Raw genomic sequence first — 15466 nt, 5'->3', positions numbered from 1 at the left:
CGTGTTGGGCTATGTGGTGCACCCCTGCAGGGAAGTTAATCTATTCGAATAGTCGTGATCTTCGGTAACAGGACGACTTGGAGTTGTACCTTGACCTTATGACAACTAGAACCGGATACTTAATAAAACACACCCTTCCAAGTGCCAGATACAACCGGTGGTCGCTCTACCTCAGGGATATGAGGAGGGGATCGCCGGGTAGGATTATGCTATGCGATGCTACTTGAAGATGTTACTTGGAGATGCTACTTGGAGGACTTCAATCTACTCTCTTATACTTGATGCAAGACGAAGGTGACCAGAAGCGTAGTCTTCGACAGGATTAGCTATCCCCTTCTTATTCTGGCATTCTGCAGTTCAGTCCACCGATATGGCCTCCTTACACATATACCCATGCATATGTAGTGTAGCTCCTTGCTTGCGAGTACTTTGGATGAGTACTCACGGTTGCTTTTCTCCCTCTTTTCCCCTTTCCCTTCTACCTGGTTGTCGCAACCAGATGCTGGAGTCCAGGAGCCAGACGCCACCGTCGATGACGACCCCTACTACACTGGAGGTGCCTACTACTACGTGCTGCCCGCTGACGACGACCAGGAGTAGTTTGGAGGATCCCAGGCAGGAGGCATGCGCCTCTTTCGATCTGTATCCCAGTTTGTGCTAGCCTTCTTAAGGCAAACTTGTTTAACTTATGTCTGTACTCAGATATTGTTGCTTCCGCTGACTCGTCTATGATCGAGCACTTGTATTCGAGCCCTCGAGGCCCCTGGCTTGTATTATGATGCTTGTATGACTTATTTTATTTGTAGAGTTGTGTTGTGGTATCTTCCCGTGAGTCCCTGATCTTGATCGTACACATTTGCGTGCATGATTAGTGTACGATTGAATCGGGGGCGTCACACTGCCGAAGGCTGACCCCTCGGGTGGAGCATATAAGTCACACTCCTGGCCTATTCATGAGCTTACTAGAGATCACCCCAATCTCATAGACTGTGACCAGCAGTCGGGCTCATATAGGTGTGTTCCTCCAAAGATCGCTCTGTAGGATAGCATCTTGCTTTTATAAGCTTTGGAACACATTGAGACTGTAGTCATCCTACCATACAGTATCGAGAGTATTGCATCTCCAATGGAGTGGGTTAGTATAGTTACTCTCCTCAGTTCACCACTGGCTTGTTTTCCCAGGTCCTAGTTCACGGGATCTCCGATCATATAGGTTGGGTTACCACCATGGCAACTCATGTGGGTCTCATACCCATCTCCCTCGATGCATTATCTATCACAACACGTGATAGCCCTTTTGTAAAGGGATCTGCCAGATTCTTAGCCGTATGGACATAGTCCAACGCTATCACTCCGGAGTTTCTTAATTTTCTGACAGCTTTTAATCTCATTCTTATGTGTTTGGTGGACTTCATGTTGTCCTTTGAACTCTTCACCTTGGTGATGACAGTCTGATTGTCACAGTTCATAAGGATAGCCGGAACCGGTTTATCAACCAATGGCAAGTCCATCAAAAGATCTCGAAGCCATCTCGCTTCAACACCAGATGTCTCTAATGCCGTTAATTCTGCTTCCATTGTCGATCTCGTTAAGATCGTTTGCTTGCAAGACTTCCAGGAAACAGCGCCACCTCCAAGAGTAAACATATACCCAGTTGTGGCCTTCATCTCATCAGCATCAGAGATCCAATTCGCATCACTATACCCTTCAAGTACCGACGGGTATCCGGTATAGTGAAGTCCATAGTTCATAGTACCTTTCAGATAGCGCATAACTCTCTCAACAGCATGCCAATGTACATCACCCGGTTTGGAAACAAACCGGCTCAGTTTGCTCACAGCAAACGCGATGTCAGGCCTCGTTGCGCTCGCTAGGTACATCAGTGAACCAATGATTTGAGAGTATCTCAATTGATCTTTAGCCATGCCTTTGGACTTTCGAATCAATACGCTAGGATCATATGGTGTTTGAGATGGTGTGCAGTCCGAATATCCAAAACGACTCAACACCTTCTCAACGTAATGGGATTGCAGAAGTGTGATCCCACCCTCATTATCTCTCAGTAGCTTGATGTTCAAGATAACATCAGCCACACCAAGGTCTTTCATCTCAAAGTTCTGAGATAAAAACGATTTGACCTCCTCAATAACTTTGAGGTTTGTTCCGAATATCAGTATGTCATCAACATACAAGCACAGTATAACTCCTTCGCCCCCACCATGGCGATAGTATACACATTTTTCAGCCTCATTAACAACGAAACCAACAGATGTCAGAGTTGTATTAAACTTATCATGTCATTGCTTAGGTGCTTGTTTCAGGCCATATAAAGATTTTATCAACCTACACACCTTTCTTTCCTGACCATCTATCACAAAGCCATCAGGCTGTTGCATGTAGATTTCCTCCTTTAGCTCTCCATTTAGAAAAGCCGTCTTAACATCCATCTGATGGACGAGAAGACCATGTGAGGCCGCCAACGAGAGTAATACTCGAATGGTGGTCAGTCTAGCCACAGGTGAATAAGTATCAAAGAAATCTTCCTCTTCTTGCTGGTCATAGCCCTTGGCCACAAGCCTAGCCTTGTACTTTTCAATCGTACCATCGGGCCTAAGCTTCTTTTTGAACACCCACTTACATCCCAGTGGTTTGCAACCATAGGGACGGTCAGTGATCTCCCATGTCCCGTTAGCCATGATGGAATCCATCTCGCTACGGACCGCATCCTTCCAGTAGTCAGCTTCTGGAGAGGCATACGCTTCTGAAATAGAAGTGGGAGTATCATCCACGAGGTACACGAAGAAATCATCACCAAAGGTCTTTGCAGTCCTTTGTCTCTTGCCCCTACCAATGGTTTCCTCGTCATCCTCCTCGGGATTTTCATCATGTGTTTGTTCATAATATTCCATAGGGATGGCAGGTTCAGGAGTCTCCTCAGATTCCTGTCTAGAAGTGCTTTGCATATCTCTCATAGGAAAAATATCCTCAAAGAATGTAGCATCCTTAGACTCCATAATTGTACCGATCTTCTGGTCAGGTACCTCAGATTTCACTACTAGAAATCTATAGCCAATGCTGTTCTTAGCGTAGCCCAAATTAATGCAGTCCACGGTCTTATGTCCAAGCTTACGCTTTTTGGGGATCGGCACGTTGACTTTCGCCAAACAGCCCCAAGTGCGCAAGTACGAGAGTGTCGTCCTTCTCTTTGCCCATTTCTCATAGGGAGTGATCTCACTATCCTTTGTCGGAACTTTATTCAGGACATGACATGCCGTCAATATAGCCTCCCCCCACCATGCCTTGGATAAACCCGATGTATCTAACATGGCGTTAATCAAATCAGTTAGAGTACGGTTTTTCCGCTCGGCAACCCCGTTTGACTGGGGTGAATAGGGAGGCGTCCTCTCATGAATAATGTCGTGTTCCGCACAGAAGGAATCAAACTCACTCGAGAAGTACTCTCCACCACGATCTGACCGGACTCGTTTAATTTTCTTTTCAAGTTGATTTTCAACTTCTGCCTTATAGATTTTAAAGTAGTGTAGAGCCTCATCTTTAGTATTTAACAGATACACATAGCAATATCTAGTGGAATCATCTATCAATGTCATGAAGTATCTCTTTCCACCTTTAGTCAACACACCATTCATCTCACAAAGATCAGAATGTATGAGTTCTAATGGTGCCAGGTGTCTCTCCTCCGCGGCCTTATGAGGCTTGCGAGGTTGCTTAGCTTGCACACATGAAAGGCACTTAGAACCTTTGGCTAAAGTGAAACTCGGGATTAAATCCAACTTGGCTAGCCGCGTCATAACACCAAAACTAATGTGACAAAGACGTGAATGCTAAACTTCAGATTCATTAACATTCGAATGAATATGGTTCACGACTTTATTACAAAAATCTGCGAGGGAAAGGCGGAACATCCCTCCGCTCTCATAACCTTTTCCAACAAAGAGTCCATATTTTGTAACAACTAATTTATTAGACTCGAAAACCAACTTAAACCCTTCTCTACATAGAAGGGAGCCACTAACGAGGTTCTTCTTGATGGCGGGGACATGCTGCACGTTCTTCAGCTGCACGATCCTTCCCGAAGTAAACTTCAGATCGACCGTGCCAACACCATGAACAGAAGCACTCGCGCCATTCCCCATCAATACGGACCCGTGACCTGTGACCTGGTAAGAAGTGAACAATGAAATGTCAGCACACACATGAACACCTGCACCTGTGTCCACCCACCAATCGTTGGGTTGAAACACTGAAAAAACAGTAAATAAATTACCGTACCCAGATGCATCATTCTCATTGTTGCCCACAATCATGTTGACAGACTTGGAGTCCTGTCCTGACTTCTTGTACTTGTTTGGGCACTTGTTGGCCCAATGTTCAACCGAACCACAAGTAAAGCAGCCCTCGTCCTTCTTGTTCTTCTTGAAGGTCTTCTTACCCTTCTTCTTAAAGTCGGTATTGTGTTGGACACCGTTCTTTCCCTTGGGCTTGTGGGAGTTGAAGTTCTTCTGGTTCATCATGTTGGCAACAGAAGTCCCTTCGGCCCCTTTTCCGTGCGAGTCTTTTGCCCTCGAATTCTGCTCAACACTCAGATGGCCAATGACATCCTCCACAGAGAATTCACGCCTCTGATGTTTCAGAGTGGTGGCAAAGTTCCTCCAGGAATTAGGGAGCTTAGCGATTATGCAGCCCGCGACAAACTTGCCCGGTAACTCGCACTTGAGAAGCTCAAGTTCCTTAACAATGCATATTATCTCATGAGCCTGCTCCAATACAGGACGGTTTTCAACCATCTTGTAATCGTGGAACTGCTCTATAATATACATCTCGCTCCCTGCATCGGCGGCCCCGAATTTAGATTCGAGCGCCTCCCACAAGTCCTTGGCGACATGCACATGTAAATATGCGTCGACCAGTTTATCTCCGATCACGCTAAGAACTGTTCCGAGAAACACAACGGTAGCCTCCTTGAACGCCTTCTCCTGTTCAGGAGCAATCGTTCCCGTGGAGACACCGGTGACCCAGAACACGTTCATAGCCGTGAGCCATTACATGGTCTTAGTCTGCCAACGCTTGAAGTATGTACTGGTAAACTTATCCGGTTTCAGTGCAGCGGCAAAGCCACTTGCCGAGAAATTCCTACACATAATAGGTTTTTGGATTGTTGAGTAAATAGGCAATTTCTCGATTAAATTAATCCATGAGTAAATCACTAGCATGGCATTGACTAAGTTGATGACGTACTCACTCTGATCTAAACATGCACGTACTAAGCAAACAGTAGACAAATCTACACATACTGCTAGTACTGCTAATATGAAAATAATCAGGAGCGGGATAAACGAGTTATACCCTCCAGTAGGCCACGCAGAGGCCGCGGCTTTGGTGGCAGCAGCGGCGTCCTCGGCGACCTTCTTGTCGGCTTCAGCTTTCTCGGCGGCGGCACGGTCGGCGTCGGTGGACATGGTGATGACGAAGGCGACGCGGACGTAGAGGAAGTAGACGATCGGAAGCGAGCAGTCGCGTAATCGCTGCCCAAAAACCTATTCGCCCCTCACCCCATACAGGAACCAGAAGGGCGTGGTTTCGGAGACCTGCTCTCCCGTCGACCGTGTACGTGGCGGACGGGATGGAGTCACCGGCGGCAGCAGCAGCAAAGGAACGACGGTGGGCGTGCGCGTGAGCAGATGTGATCTGTTCGTGGCGGCTAGGGTTAGGAGACACCGCATACTTATAGGCGCAGCCGCGTGGAGAGACGTGGGCTCGACCCACGTCCGAGTCCGTGACAGCCCACGATCCGACGTCTCAGATCGTGGCCCAGCTGTCAGAAAACTCTCCGTTAGTGACTAGCAAAAATAAGCGCGTAGGTGTGAGCTCGGCTCAATCCCGCAACCCGCGGCGCGTCGTGACGAGGCGTGGCGTGGCGTGGCGTGGCGAGGCGGGCGGCGGAGGAGGAGTGCGCGAGGGCCTCTTCTCTTCTCAAGCTCCAATAGCATGTAGAAGAGAAACCCTTATAAACCACTCCAACTCTCCTTCCACTTCCGGGGTGGGACTAAACTTCCCACCACACCTAGTGCCATATAACCCACATGGGCCTTAGAGATTTTTCAGAAATTGCAATATGGGCCTAGAGCCCATCTCAGATTTCAGCAATATCTTCAGATTTGTTGATATAGTACACTTTTTATTTGCAGTGGAGCCGCAGTAATGAAGCAGACAATATGCTCAAGGGTATGCACCCCCACCTCTCTGATCTCTCCATCTTCCGTGCCACCCATGTCCTGTCCGACAGTGCCGCCATGATTCGATCATCTATACACACCATGATTCCAGGCCACTTGGACCCCCACCAATGCGCCCTCCAAGATCTGGTCGTGAAATATGCATCCCCATGTTGGCCACAATCTTAGTTTGTTTACATGCCCAATGTTCTATGCTTCCACTTTAGACGAGTCATATTGAGATACCGTATTTTCATGCTTCCTACATATGTTCTTGCCATTGTTATCACCATTGAACATGCTTTCATATGATATTATATATGTTTCTTTCTTCTAGGTAGTTTCCTTCGGGTTTTTTTTCAATTATTCTAATTTATCTGCATCATTCTAAGTTAAACGTTGCATTTTTTTATCAGTAATGTACCTTGCAAGTAGTACCAAATGTTGCTTCCTACCTTGGGTACTTATGCATCATGCCTAACTTATATATGCTTCAAGCAGTTGTGTGCCGACTTTGAGGCAGATAAGCGTTGGCGAGACATATATATGTGGCATGGAGTCACATGGATCTACCTCACAATGAAGACGACCACACCCGAAATGCAGGGAAGTAGATCTCTAGTCTTTAGGAAACATACAGTATGAGCTTAGGAAGCATTGTACTATTGACGACCTGTTGGAAATATATTGTATGGAAGGGCGAACAATGGAAACAAATTTATACTTAGGATGCATTGTACTATTGGCAACTTGGAGGAAATATATTGTATGAAAGGATAAAGAACAAAAACTAATTTATGTTACTTTAGAAGTAAATGATTTTTGCGATGGAAACACTTCTCATTGGATGGAATCAAAGATTTTCTTGGGTTGGGAACATAATAAAAAATAAATGGGACTCACATTTATCCATGTGAAAACTGATTCTTCGATGCAAAAATTTGTTACATTGAAGTAAAGTTCTTGGACGATTTTATCAAGTCAAACCAAAATTTGGTTTCAATAGAGGCAAATTGTGTCGTTGATGGAAGCAACTTTTTGTTGTGTTGGAAACAAAACTAAAGTATCGAACTATACATTAATTTCATTACATCAAATAAATTAATGAAAATTTTACTAGCAACCAAATATATATTTGAATGATTTTTTTTTCCAAAAATAAACAAGAACGGAATTTAACTATAATCGGAATTTAATTGAGCGATGAAAGCAGAAGCAGCAACGATCCCAGAAGTGAATTGCTACACGTATGTTTCGGGGCAGTTACAGGAAGCGAGCAATAAAAGCGAGCGTCACGTACAAAATCTACCAAATAAGCAGCGCTCCTCCTGTGCACGATCTACGGTTCATTAGCCACTAATCTAACGGTCAAGCACTGGTCTGGTGGGACGCTAGGGATGGTTCCCTATTTCTTGAGTCAAACAAATTTGAAATGTTACTTAATTATTTGGTCGTTTGTTTCCAAAAAGAATTCAGTCTGGTTCAGTTATATTGAGAATCATATGGCTACGCCTTTTGGAGTAATGAGTGTGAACGCGCAATGCCAACAATTGGTACATATACTCTACCCTTTCCCTCAGTGGCAAGATTACACAAAATAGTCATTTGAATATACAAGTCAATATCTGTCTGTCTTGAGATTACACAAAATGCTAGTCAGAACAACACAAAGTCAACCTTCACGAACGAATTCACAATAGGGTACCAACAGTCATGGTTGGCTGGTTAACTGGTGTACTCTTTTTTTTTTTTTTGCTTGCAGCCGACTAACGATTAAAACGGTACATACCGTACCATATCCGATAAACATTCACGATTGCTCCTGCATTCACGGAGACGATTGATCCTTGAATTTCCACGAGCCATCTCCAGTAATTTTCGCAACTTTGACCAACCTAGTTTTTAGCATAGGCCTTGTGGTTCTCGTTCTGCATGATACAAATCGCTCATGACTTGAGTCGCCATGTTAAAGAGTGAAACCGCAAATCACAGGAGAAAAAGGTAACACATGCTAACATGAGATTTTAGTGGCGAGGATTATCAACAGCTCCAGCCACTTGAGATGGCTGATGAAAAAGTAGGAGTGCTATAGAACGATCAATTGGATTTGTCTGCGTCTCAATGCTCCTATGATCAACAAACCTACAAAACAGAAACATCAACATGGAAAGGAAACAGTCCAATGCAGTTTAAGTAATGCTACTAAAAAGTGACCATTCTCAATCAAGATCGGATCATGTTCAATAATTACCAGCTATTCATCAGCTATACAACTGCAACAATCATCAAGAATAACTGTCTTCCCAGTTGCTCATCATAAAATAAACAAGTTCTTTGATTTACACAGCCTATCTTCTTAACGAGTAAGATACTTTATTTGTTTTAGTGAAATAAGATTCAATATTTCAAACTGAGTTATAAGATAAGAGATTGTGCCAGAGATAAAGTAGACACATTTCGACAAACATTATTCAAATGTTACTGGACAATGGCAAAGCCACAAATAAAAAAATCATGATTATACAAAGTATGGTCTTTTATAAGAATCCCAACGTACTTGCCCGAAGTTTCCATACTTTGTGTGTCCTTTACATCCCGGCTTCCTTCATGTCTATTCATCGCATTTGGGAAAACTGGTCTATTTTGCGCGCTTCTTGCCAGGCGGTACAAACCATCTCTAATGCACAGTTTGGTTTTCACGTCCAACTGAAACAACAATGGGGGCAAAGAAGGTAAGCTCCAAAATATAACACACTTTAATGTCCAATGAAGCAGGACGCGGAAGCATTGCTTGTACCAATACTATAGCATTGATTTATTCAGCTCAAGATTATGACCATCTAAGGAAATCAAAATGCCAAGAGGCAAGAATGTGGAAACATCACAGTGAAGAAGCTGCTACAAGTCCAATTGCAAAAAAACAAGTTGCTTGTATGAAGAACTATGGCTGGAGGTAAAGGTATTTCAACTTGATGAACCATACATACAAAAGGAAGGCAGAAAATAAACCTGTACCTGACTAACTGCATCCTGAAGTTGTTGGAAGCTGCTTTCTTCAACAGAATTATCAGAAGAAAGAGACGACACAAAAGAGCCATCCACCACTACTGATGTACCCAGTGTATCCTTACTTTGTTTTCCAAAGCCCTTCTTTTCAACCTCATAGTTCTCACAAGGATATGAAGCTCTTCTAGTCAATGTTTGTTGACCAAGTTGTCCTTCATCATTTATGAGCTGTCCTGGTTGCAAATTAGCCACTTGTTTTTGAACTGCACTCATACATCAAGTCTGATAATTAGACCAAAAGGCAGACAAACACGCTCATAACAAATACTCATACAAATATCCTGTGAAATTTCTTTTACATATATATTACCCATCAAGTTCCTCTGTGCAAAAGATATAGATGGACTGAACTGGCAGTTTCTATCTGAATAGCAATCAGAAGTAATATTACTTGGTGAAGTTTTATCTGAGTGGTGCTTTTGCTTCAGTAAATTCTGGGAGGAGCTTAATTGAGATCCTGAAGATACAGAAAACTTCCTGCCCTCCAACTGTTGCAAGGCATTTTCTGATGAATATCGCTCGCCAATCTGCAATATTGCCATGGCAGTAATCAAATAAAGATAAATTTTATAAATAGTTGGGGAAAAAGTAACATCTCAAATGGATACCACTTTACTCGAAAAAGGTCATGCACTAATAGTAATAAATGATCTGTTCTCCTTACCACCTCCCAAGCACATGACATATCAGAATAAATAATGCTAATGCAGTTACATACTGTGGTTGTCAATTCAACTATTACAGTGGCTTCTTGTAACAGCCCAGGGATTACCACAAAGTAGAAATTGATTGTTCTTTTATTTTTGCATCATAAGCATTGCATCAGCATCATGTTGCATTTCATTAGGAATTTGGATGTTTTTATTAGACCCCAAGATCTATTTTATTTTTCCATTTTTTATATGGTGAATAAATAAACCCTTCTCCCTTTTGGTGTTTTAGCCCAAGACTCACCTCCACACTTTGCACATTATCTTTTTGTGATATTTGGGAGCTACTCAAATTATTTCACAATTTTAGCCTAAGCCTACCTATTACTCGTAGTTCAAAACCCATTTATTTAACAAATGGATTTATTTTCTAAATAAATAGTAAATGAAGTCCACTTGGATTGTATTTTTCATGTGGCCTTGTTATAATCTAGAGAGGCCACATATAGATTTCATCCAATTCAGAGTTCATTTGATGCCCAAACATATATTATACGGAAGCTATAGTCCTTAATTGATAAAAAAAAACTAAATAAAATTGACACTGTTTGCAGTGGGCCGGCCTAATAGGCGCTCGTTAGCAGTAGCGCTCCTGTGCTGAGCTTAACATGACACTTAACGCAGTCGGCCCAGCAAGGCCCATCGGACCCCTTCTCCGTTTAACCAGCACGAGCTACCCAAGGAGACCCCCAAACCCTAACCCTAACCACCACCCCCACCCCAGATCCAGCCACCACATCGAGATCCGTGCTTATCCGGATCCGACAGCCTAAGCCACCCAAAGGCCCACAGCTCGCTGACACTCGAGCCTGTAGCCCTGTCCTTAGCCGCCAAGCCTCGCCGCAGCGCCGCCGCGGAACTCATTCACCACCACCGGCCCCGACACCAGATCCAAAGAACCCATCCTTCCGCCGTCGCGTGGCTCCTCTGCCCCCGGCAACCACCAACTAGAAGACCGCCACTCCACCACCGGACCAAGCCATCTCTACCATCGGTCGACTCCCGTCGACCCCGCTGCCTCCTCGTCATCCCCAACGACGGCGACCCCCACCGAACCTCGCAACACGTTGTCAAAGTCCCATGACACGCACCAGCCCACAGCCACGACGCGCATCATGTTAATCACTTCTAAAATCATGTTTAGGGTGCAACCATAATAAAGTTTTGCAATGGAGTTAGTTCGAAATGCTACATAATACATATAATGCTTCCACTCGATTTAATATGTGTAGGTAGACATAGTGGAATCCTTTACCATGCTTCATGATGCATTTGCATATCATCCATGCCATGTTGAAGCCTTCTTAAGGCATTTGTTAAACTTTACATATCTAAGGTATATTCGCTTCCATTGTATGAGTTGTATCTTGGTCGAAAGACCCTTTTCGTATTCATTCATTAAATTTGAATCTCCGGAGTTGTTTTACATATGTTGTTGTTCCGGGTTCTTTCATGACTTGTGTTGTGATACTTATTTTTCACCCGCATGTTGTCACGTGCATGTTGTGTAAGGTGACATCTTAGGATCAATTATGCAGATACTAAAGGAAGTGCTAGATCTGCATAGTGTCAGATCTCAAGGCGCTAGAAGTTGCCACAAATGACAGGAAGGAGCATGCCTCAAGGACATGCAAGTTACTTACATTAGAGCAGCAGCAAATAAATCAAATCGCAATCTTACAGAGTAACTGTACTTTGTTTTTTCTCGAAGACTGGACACAGGAGAACTATGAAACAATTAGGAAAACTGAAATTCTACCTCACAAAAATAAGGACACTGGAACTGAAAAAATGAATCATGTTCCCTAATTATTCCACTGAGGACATACCATTGACCAACATACCAACCAAGCAAACACACAATGTCCTTTTATTTAGACAAATAAAAAAAGGTCAAACTGCCATATCAAGGCTACAATATCCGCACTCAAAGCATGAAGCACTATCTTAATTACTCCATTGAAAACATACCCTTCATAGAATAGCACATCCACTGTATTTTTAATATTATTAGACAGATTAAAGAGGTAAAATTACCATATCAATGTTTCCATCTCCATTGCATATCTGGTCAGTGGACAACAATTCCATTGCGCCCCCATGGTAAGACTGTGGTACATACAAAAATATTAATAAAAAAAGGCTTGCATGGCAACCAGATAAACCAAATGTAGAAGAAACAATAATCAGTTTACTTGCCTGTTCTCCATATACATTAACATTCTTTTGCTCGTTGAATGGATAATTGTCATTGAATTGCTCGTCAGCTGTTGGTAGGGATTTATCTTGTGCACAGGGGAATGCTGACAGGTCATCCAGCATACCATAGTCTGAATAAGAAGTGTCAAAACCTGCCTGCAGAGCAACATCGGAAGAGTAAATGGCATCTGAAGAAGGAATCCATGACAGCTCATCAGTGTTCTCCAGTTGTTGTTCACCATATGTGGAATCACACCCCCTTAGATGGAGAAAAACGATTAGCCAAACAAGACCAGAGTCTGTTTCACTATTTTTATGTAAGATCTTACACAGTCAGCAAATGAAACATTCAAAGTACCTGAATAGTGTATCAACATCCTCAAAATTATCAATGCTAGGCCAATCAATGAAGTTTAGATCATTATCTCCATAATTGAGATCACTTTGCGGAACACTGTGATTGTTGAGAACAGCTGAGCCATTACTCAGTGCAAACTGGCAATTGTTCCAATTTTCTGTTTGGTATCTTGTTCCAGATGTAGTATCATCTCTGCTCAAGGGAAACGCACTTGATTCAATTTTGCAGTCTCTTACATGGTTGGAAGCGACCACACAGGTAGAGTAGATGTGCTCTGAATTAAATTTCTGTGAATCTGAATTAGTTGCTGTAGACACGACACCCTGCGGGTTCTCTTCACTGGTAATCCCATGCTTCAGTTTCTTATTTGAGATATTCAAAGGCCCTGCTCCATCTTCTTGCAAGTTGTTATTACCCTGAGCAAATTCATCCTTGAATTTACCCTCAAACTGTAAAAACACTACTTGCTTAGCCACAGGTGAACAGCAGGGGAATCTAATTACTTTTATTGAGTATTAAGGGAAATGGCTGAACGTGAAACAACTCTATTGCTTGGAGAGAATCAATGTGATTTGAATTACTGAATAGACTCGACAAATAACAGAGTTCAGCATGTGGCTGATTGTACCACGAAACATTGCTCTATCACTGGAAAGTATGTAATTAATTTTCTGTAGGTGAGACCTGTAGCGGAATATCAATCTGATCATAGAATTTCTTATGCCGGATCAACTTGCTTCAAAGGTAATTGTCCCCAGTAGACTATTAGTACGCTGCCATATCAGGGATTATCTTACTAGCACTACTCATGTATTGTTGTTTACAACAACAACAACAACAAAGCCTTTAGTCCCAAACAAGTTGGGGTAGGCTAGATGTGAAACCCATAAGATCTCACGGCCAACTCATGGTTCTGGCACATGGAAACAAGTTGCGGTAGGCTAGAGGTGAAACCCATAAGATCTCGCGACTAACTCATGGTTCTGGCACATGGAAACAAGTTGGGGTACTCACGTACTGTTTGCACATAAAAACAAGTGAAGGTCGGCAATAGATGGCTGCTGAACAGCAGCAACAAAGAGAATGGGACGAATCAATGGCAACAGAAGATTCGGTTCACATGCTTACCCAACGAAAGATAAGCAGGTCTTTTTCGCAAAAATAAAAAATAAAAAATAAGCAGGTCTAACATGTGATTCAAGTTAATTGAACAGTAAAAAGAAAGCTTGAGGCATCAAATTTAGGTATAGAATACAAACACACAAAGTTAGCATGAAGGCTATGGTACATGATACTCCTATACAGAATCTAGACATGACAGGCTAATTTTAATTCCTCGATTTTGATGACATATCAATTTTTTAGCCACTATCTGAGCCAGGTACTGTACTATTTAAGGTCAGAAGAACTTGTACGTCTAAATTTCTAGTTACATACCAATACATCTAACGGTATCTTATTCGGCCGCTTGGAAAACTATTAGTAAGATGCAATATCCAGTTAAGAAACAGAGACTCATCAAAATCAGGAGATCACCTCGCCCGCCTTCCAATCTGGCATCACTACAGCTTCTATCCAGGCCCGAAACTGTACCAGTTCACCGGATTTGATATCATATTCAACTCAAGATCCCCAGTTGTTGATCAAATCCTAGAAAACAGTGACCATTAAGTTGAGTAATACAGTATGAATATTAGAGAGAAAGTGTAAAATAAATCCGGGGGAATTCTATCTGCTATACTGCACATGCAAAAACAGAGTGGATAGATAGAATTCGGAATTTCTCACCCCAAATCAGACGATTTGGATCTGGGTTGGATCAAACCTGCAAAAACAATGAAAAATCCCTTAAAAGTCTCCAGAAATGTTGACAAGAAAAATAGTACTCAACTTGCAACCAAACACTCCCGCCGCCGGATCCGAATTTCAACACTCAACAAAGGTAAGATGGAGAATTTCTCTTCCAACAGAAAAGGAAGAGTGAAAGCCGATAAACAGCTAACCAAACCGGAAAGATATGTAAGCGCGCGCGCGCGCGCGCACACACACACACAAAGAAACAAATCTGAGAATCAACCACCACACGTAAAATAAACTCGAGAGAAGAAGCAAACGGAACCAAAAAGAAAAAGAAACGGAAGAAATTCACCGATAAAAAAAACCAACCTGAATCCGAAACCAAACCAAGGTCAATAATCTGCAGAGGCTCCCTGATCCGCCTGCGGGAAGAAGGAGGGACCCGCGCGTAGATTGTGGACGTCTTGGCCGTAGAAAGAGGACGAAAGGCCTAGTTCCGCTCCTCCTCCGCCTCTAGAGCCTTCGGGAGGAAAAAAAATTCTTTTTTTTAAGTAGAGCAAAGAGCAAGGATGGGGCAGCAGGTAGCAGGATATGCAACCACGGCAGCAGCGAGAACGAGAAACAAATTGGCAGGAATAAGAAAATAGAGTAAATCAGGGAAGATTTTATATCTTATTTGCGGCTGGTGTGGTGTGTGGTGCGTGGGCAGATTAACTAGCGGCTGGGAGCGCCTCGGGGGTGGGGCCCCTGCCGGTGTGGGAAGTAGTGGACGACAGCCGCCGGCCGCGATCCGATCACTTGCACGCCCCTCATTGGTTCCCAACGCTGCCGGGCGGGCCCCGCGCGTAGCACGTGACCCGTCGCGACTTTTCTTCTCCTGCTTGCTTTGGGCTTTGGGTTTGGTTCGGGCGACGCGGCGCGCTCCCCTTTCCCCGGACGCCCTCGGGTTTTTTCTTTAGGGTTCGCTTTTTTAGAGGTAATGCAAAATTTAATTGATCCAAAGCCACAATTTATGGGATACAAACTTGATCATGAGATTAGCCAAGCCAAGATGGAGCCCCTGATCTAAAGAATGAGCAAACTTCGCAAGACTATAGACA

The 15466-nt window shown here is 43.3% G+C and overlaps 1 pseudogene across 1 annotated transcript; it reads right to left on the bottom strand.

Annotated features, from left to right (window-relative positions):
• Positions 1-7824: 7824 nt before the first annotated feature.
• LOC123091963 (protein LNK1-like) lies at positions 7825-15055 on the bottom strand (annotated as a pseudogene). Its single transcript, XR_006443949.1, has 11 exons — positions 14736-15055; positions 14358-14394; positions 14106-14219; positions 12570-13018; positions 12212-12470; positions 12050-12121; positions 9613-9829; positions 9252-9505; positions 8794-8942; positions 8253-8378; positions 7825-8164 (listed from the first exon to the last, which is right to left on the bottom strand). The product of XR_006443949.1 is annotated as a protein LNK1-like (transcript).
• Positions 15056-15466: the final 411 nt, after the last annotated feature.

This window comes from Triticum aestivum, chromosome 4B, assembly GCF_018294505.1.
Source record: "Triticum aestivum cultivar Chinese Spring chromosome 4B, IWGSC CS RefSeq v2.1, whole genome shotgun sequence".
NCBI classification, from domain to species: domain Eukaryota; kingdom Viridiplantae; phylum Streptophyta; class Magnoliopsida; order Poales; family Poaceae; genus Triticum; species Triticum aestivum.
Note: the sequence above shows the minus strand (reverse complement) of the source record. Positions and strands in the feature narration are given on the sequence as shown.